Source organism: Sceloporus undulatus, chromosome 1 (genome assembly GCF_019175285.1).
Source record: "Sceloporus undulatus isolate JIND9_A2432 ecotype Alabama chromosome 1, SceUnd_v1.1, whole genome shotgun sequence".
NCBI lineage: Eukaryota > Metazoa > Chordata > Lepidosauria > Squamata > Phrynosomatidae > Sceloporus > Sceloporus undulatus.
Window position 1 is genome coordinate 50,069,609 of NC_056522.1, and position 6,234 is coordinate 50,075,842.

A 6,234-nucleotide genomic window follows, 5' to 3' on the forward strand; every position below is an offset into this window, starting at 1 on the left:
GCTCTGGGGCCACAGTGTACTACAATTCCCAGTATTTCCCAGCAGTAACCCAGGACAGTTAAGTCACTCTCGAACTGGCTTATTTCCTCAGTGTGGATGCAGCTTTGGTGAGGAACTTTTCCAGGACATGTCCTCTTCTGTCAAATTTCAAAATGTCCTCCATTTTGATCATACCTAAGAAACATGCATTTATATTAACATTTTTTAAAAACCATCTATTGTTTTCACGTGTCCTCCATTTATTAAAACTGTGTCCTACATTTGAAAATGTTGTCCTACATTTGTCCCGGTTTGGAGGTCCTGGCTTATGGCAACCTTAGGCACACAACAACAACTTTTGGCATGCCTGTACTTACATGATAAAACAGAATTATATATGATGGGGTGGGCAACTGTGGAGGGCAAGGTGACTAATTTTTTTGCCCCTGCATTCACCTCCAGTGGGCCTCACCATTGCATTTCAATGTGCTGGAAGTGACAATGCATTACTTATGGCCACCATTTTGGCTTATTTTCAACTGTTTTGTTTTTAATTTTTTTGGTGGGCTTTGAGAGGTGAGGGAAGTAAACTGCTAACATTTGAAGCAATTTTTAGTTGTTTTGGCAGTGCTTTGTAATACAGGGGCCACAAGCAACCCCCAAACTGCACATTGCCCACCCTGCTATATAACACCCTGATGTATAACAGCTGGGCTGAGGTGTTTGCTATGAGCAGAAGATGGCATTTCACACAGCACCCCACAAATGTCATCACAAATAATACACCTACCTTTGCAGGTGGATACTTTGGACAGACAAGAGAAACAGCCAGTAATGCAGAAGAAATGCATTTATATGCTTTGACCCTGAACTGAGGATAAAAAAAGACAGAGTCTCATAATAGGATGTAGTTAGGAATGGCATTTTACGACTTCAGCTGTGACAAAGTAGTGAAGTCTTTGAAGTTAAAGAGCTAATATCTTATAAGAAGTATTGGGTATGTGCTCTGTACCTAGAAGCTAAACAGCATGGGCATCTTATAACTTTCCCCCTGTCAAATAAAGAAGATGGATGGATAACTTGTCACAATAGAACTGAACTGACCATTGTACTTTTTTTTCTTAGGGAACAAGTGAGTGTGTCAGTAAATGCTCGAGATTCCTTTTTTGCTATGTTCAGTCTGCTTGGAGAGCAGTGCAGTGAAGTTTTTGTGATGAGGCTATATTTTAAATCCAGAAACGCATTTCTCCAAAAGTATAAGAATGGTTTGCTTCATATATTGGTAACAGGCAGTCATTGTTCTCTTACGGATTTAATGCAAACAGGCTGGAGTAGACCCTTGTATAAAACAAGTTCATAAAGAAAGTGAAATCCTGACAAGGAAATACCAAACGGTGGAAAAAACCAGAAGCCTCTCCTTGCAGGTGAGAACTGTGTGTATGTTAGATGTCACTCTCCACCTGTCCTGTTAATATTAATGTCGAATCATTATAGCAAAATGGTTTCCCTTATAAAAATGGAAAATCAAGGTCTGATATTTGAAATTTATACTTTTTTGAACATTTTCAAACATGGATGCTTGAATCCGTGTATAAAAAATCCGTGTATAAGAAGGGCCAACTGTACTCCCAACAGATGGCCATCTAGCCTCTGTTTAAAAACCTCCAAAGGAGGAGATACCACCATTCTGTGAAGCAGCATATTCCACATCACACAGACCTCACCCTTTACTCATGGACTGGACTTCAAATCTTAGGGAATGAGATGTTTCTGACCTAGTAACACAAACTGGCAGATTCTAGGAATTGTAAGCTGAAAATAGTTACTTTCAAAATGTAATCCCAAAAAGCAATTTTGCTTTGCTACCCAGACCCAAGTGTAACATTTCCCTATCACCTTGTCTAGAATGAGGAACTTCAGTTTAACCTTTATAAAATGGCTAGTTTATGTTTAGTAAGAAAGCCTTCTATATATGCCTGCACACAAGTGATTGTGTCTCATTTTCCACTCTTTGAGAAACCCATTAAATATTGTGTGTCTTGTCAAATATAGTTTTTGTGTTTTGAGTGAAATAATTCTAAAATAACTCTTGTTTATCACCAGACTTCAGTTCACTACACAAAGATATAAAAATTAAAGTTTAGAAGAAATCTTACCCTCATTAAAGCAGCATTTAGACTTAGCACTTTAAAATTACTGTATCTGACTTGTTTTTATGATCAGATGAAAATCTTCAAATTCAATTCATGAGCCATTATTGCTCAGCACTGAAATTACAGTTTTAAAATTAGATTTCCAGCCTTACTCCAAAATGCACTTTGATGTGTTTTCCAAAGCTTTTCTCCATAAATCTGATTAAATGACAAGGTATGGATTGCAGTTTTAAAATGTGGCAAATAAATAATCTAAACTGCCAACAGGTGGCAGTGTGAGAACAAAATGCCTTTCATCATTACACAGAGACTGCCAACCAAGCATTTTCTTACTAGCATTGTTTTCAATACATTAAAATTTCTATTGAAAGTACACTGTCTAAATTGTCAGTCTGCTTTGGAGTGATTTTTTGAAATCAGATGAACAATGATCTCTGCTAATCAGCTCTGCCATCCAAAACCAAATATTCTCCAAGAAGAAATGTGGGTGATGCGCTGGGCTTATAGACTATTAAGCTTCTGACAGAAGATAAAGAAAGGGATAGAAGAAGGCAAATCCCTGTCAACCAGCCCAGTTCAAGATTGCTTCTTGGTGGCATTTCATTTTATGAGGCTGATTTTGGCCCAGTCCTCCCACCATTCAGAAGCTGAATGGGCTGGAAAACAATAACTTACTATAACACTGACAATGCACTGGAGTCTCTGGCATACTCAAGAGGATGGTTTAGGAGGTTACAACAAGCTGTGTGACACACACATAGCACTGTCCCCAAGTGAAAGTTCAAGTGGACAGCTGAGGGTCTGCTACTGCTGCCTGCAGCATTTGCCACCCAAGCAGGTTGCTCCACTCTACCTGTAGTGCAGTACAATGCCTTCTTCCTCCTGGATTGTAAGAAGTGGCAGATATAATATCAAGCCACTGGCAATAATCTTTGAAAACTCCTGGAGAACAGGAGAAGTCCCAACAGACTGGAGGAGGGCAAATGCTGTCCCCATCTTCAAAAAGAGAAAAAAGAAGTTTCCAGCAATTACTGACCACTTAGTCTGACATCAATACGAGGAAAGATTCTAGAGCAAATATTAAACAGAGAGTTTGTGAACATTTAGAAGGGAATGCCATAATCACAGAAAGTCAACAAGGGTTTCTGAAAAACAAGTCATGCCAGAATAATCTGATCTCTTTTTAAAATAAAATTACCAGCTTGGTAGATGAAGGCAATGCTGAGGATATAGCATATCTTGATTTCAGTAAGTCCTTTGACAAGGCCCCCTGTGATATCCTTGGAAACAAGCTTGTAAAATGTGGGCTAGACAATGCAACTGTTAGGTGGATTTGTAATTGGTTGACTGGCTGAACCCAAAGGGTACTCAGCGATGGCTCCTATTCATCTTGGAGAGAAGTGACCAGTGGGGTGCCACAGGGTTCTGTCCTGGCCCAGTGCTATTCAACATCTTTATCAGTAACTTGGATGAAAGAATAGAGGGCATGCTTCTCAAATTTGCAGATGACACCAAATTAGGAGGAGTTGCTAATGCCCCAGAAGAGATGAACAAAATTCAAAATGACCTGAATGGATTAGAAAGCTGGGCCAAAACTAACAAAATGAATTTCAACAGGGAGAAATGCCAAGTACTGCACTTAGAAAGAAACATTAAAATACATAGATATAGGAATAGGGACACTTGGCCTCACAAGACTACATGTGAAAGGAATCTACACGTGAAAGAGATCTAGGAGTCCTAGTAGACCACAAGTTAAACATGAGTCAACAGTGTGATGCAGCAGCTAAAAAGTTCCATATGACTTTAGGCTGCATCAATTGAAGTATAGTGTCTAGATCAAGAAAAGTAATAGTGCCACTCTATTCTGCTTTGGTCAGGCCTTACCTGGAAAACTGTGTCCAGTTCTGGGCACCACAATTGTGGGTATGTTCAACCACAATTCAAAAAGGATGTTGAAAAGCTGGTGTGTGTCCAGAGGAGGGTGACCAAAATGGTGCAGGATCTGGAAACCGTGCCTTATGAGGAGAGATTTATGAGGCTGGGTATATTCAACCTGAAGAAGAGATGGTTAAGAGGTGATATGATAGCTCTGGATGAGTATTTCAAGAGGGTGTCTTATTGAGAATGGAGCAAGCTTGTTTTCTGCAGCTCCAGAGAATAGGACACAGAGCAATGGGTACAAACTGCTGTAAAAGAGATTCCACCTAAATGTTGGGAAGAAATGTCTGACAGTAAGAGCAGTTCAACAGTGGAGCACAATCCCTTGGAGCATGGTGGAGTCTCCTTCTTTGGAGGTCTTTAAACAGATTGGATCTGTCAGGATGCTTTGACAGTGAGTTCCTGCATGGCAGGGGGTTGGACTTTATGACCAATGTGCCTCTTCCAATTGCATGATTCTATGATTCGAATTGTGGAGAGTGAACTTCAGGAATTCTTGAATGAAAGACCAGGGAACTGAGGACCAAGGTTCTATTTCTGGGACCAACTATGTATCAGGCCTGGACAAAGCCATCCTCCCATAAAACTGGACATAGCCAAACAATTATTTCTGGTTTCTCAAATTTCCTTTCCTATGTTTTTTTTTTTTTTGGGGGGGGGCACTGTTTTGACTGTGGATTCACCAGGGTATCATTAAGTTCTGTTAGACAGAATTACAGTCAGTCTTCTTTGCATCCTGGCTTTGCAAATTGGCCAGCTGAACTTGGATTCTAGCCGCAAGTTACCCGGCATGCACCCACCTGGTGGCATCAGTGGCAAAATGCATGCAATAGTATCTGGATGCAGCCCGAATTAGAATTCAGTTTGGCAGCAGTAAGTCACTTTTTTAAGCAGTGCAATAATCTCTCAATGTCTCAAGTCAAGTTTCAAGCCCTTGCAAGATACTTTCAGTTCTAGTCTCAAGTCAGTCTACAAATCTTGGAGCTAACCTTAACAGAACAAAGGAAGAAGGGCACATTTCTTGGAGGGGAACAGCAGACAGATTAGGCAGTGGGTTTTAGGCTGGGGTTGAAGTCTGCTCAGAAGCTTGTCCTTAAGCTTGTTGCCCAACACATTTGCTGTTCCCCTCTGTGAAATGTGCCCTGCACTCTGGGGGCAGTTCTTGACTGCTAATTGAAGGAAGTTGTTTGTTCAAAATATACAAATCGTGGGTTGAGCTGAATTAGTGTGTCATTTATTGGCAAGTCCAAGTCAAATCATTCAAACAACTTGAGTCCAAGTCAATCAACCCAAGTCCACATCACTGGGGCAAAGTGTAGCCCTCCAGATGTCAGGGATGTAGCCGGGGGGGGGGGGGGCCGGGGGGTCCGGCCCCCCCCTTCCATTAGAAAAATAAATGGTGTGTGCTACTGCGCCACCGCACTCAAGCACCGTTATAATGGTGGCACTTAGTCTGGACCCCCCCCCCCTTCCTAAAATCCTAGCTACGTCCCTGCAGATGTGGTTGGACAGCAACTCCCACCAGCCTCAGCCAGCCACAGCAGTGAGGAAGTATGCTGGGAATTACAGTCTAACAACATCTGAAGGGGCCACAATCTGCTCACCTAAAGCATCTTTTCTGCATCCTTGACTTGCAGTTTGGGAAGGTAATTTTTATCAAATGCTCAGCCAGGATTTGCATACTGTAACAGAAGCTTAAAAACTGTTTGCAAAGGTAGCAAATGTCTAATCTGTTAGCAGACACCCAGAAAACTTGTTTATATACATTGGGAGCCTGACTGTATCATAGAGGGATGCTTTCAAGGTACTTCGAAGAAACAAATTCACATCTTTCTCCTCCAACATCAAGCTTCTCAGATAGACCCCACTGGTTCAAGAAAAAAAAAAGATTATTTGCATGTACGTGTGTCTGCATGTTGGAGATGGTAGGTGCCTCAAGCATTCCCAAAGCTGCTCACTAGCTACTCTCATTTACTGAAATTGATCTCTTTTGTGTTTGGCTTCAAGGAAGACGAATGCTGTTCGACACACAAACAATTGCATTGCACACACAATTTCTCCTTCCCTGCATCACAGCCTTTGGCCTCTTTTGAACTGATTTAAAATGTATTTAATCCCCATTGTGTTGGTGGTAGGCAGGCCTAGTGATGGCCATTTGGTC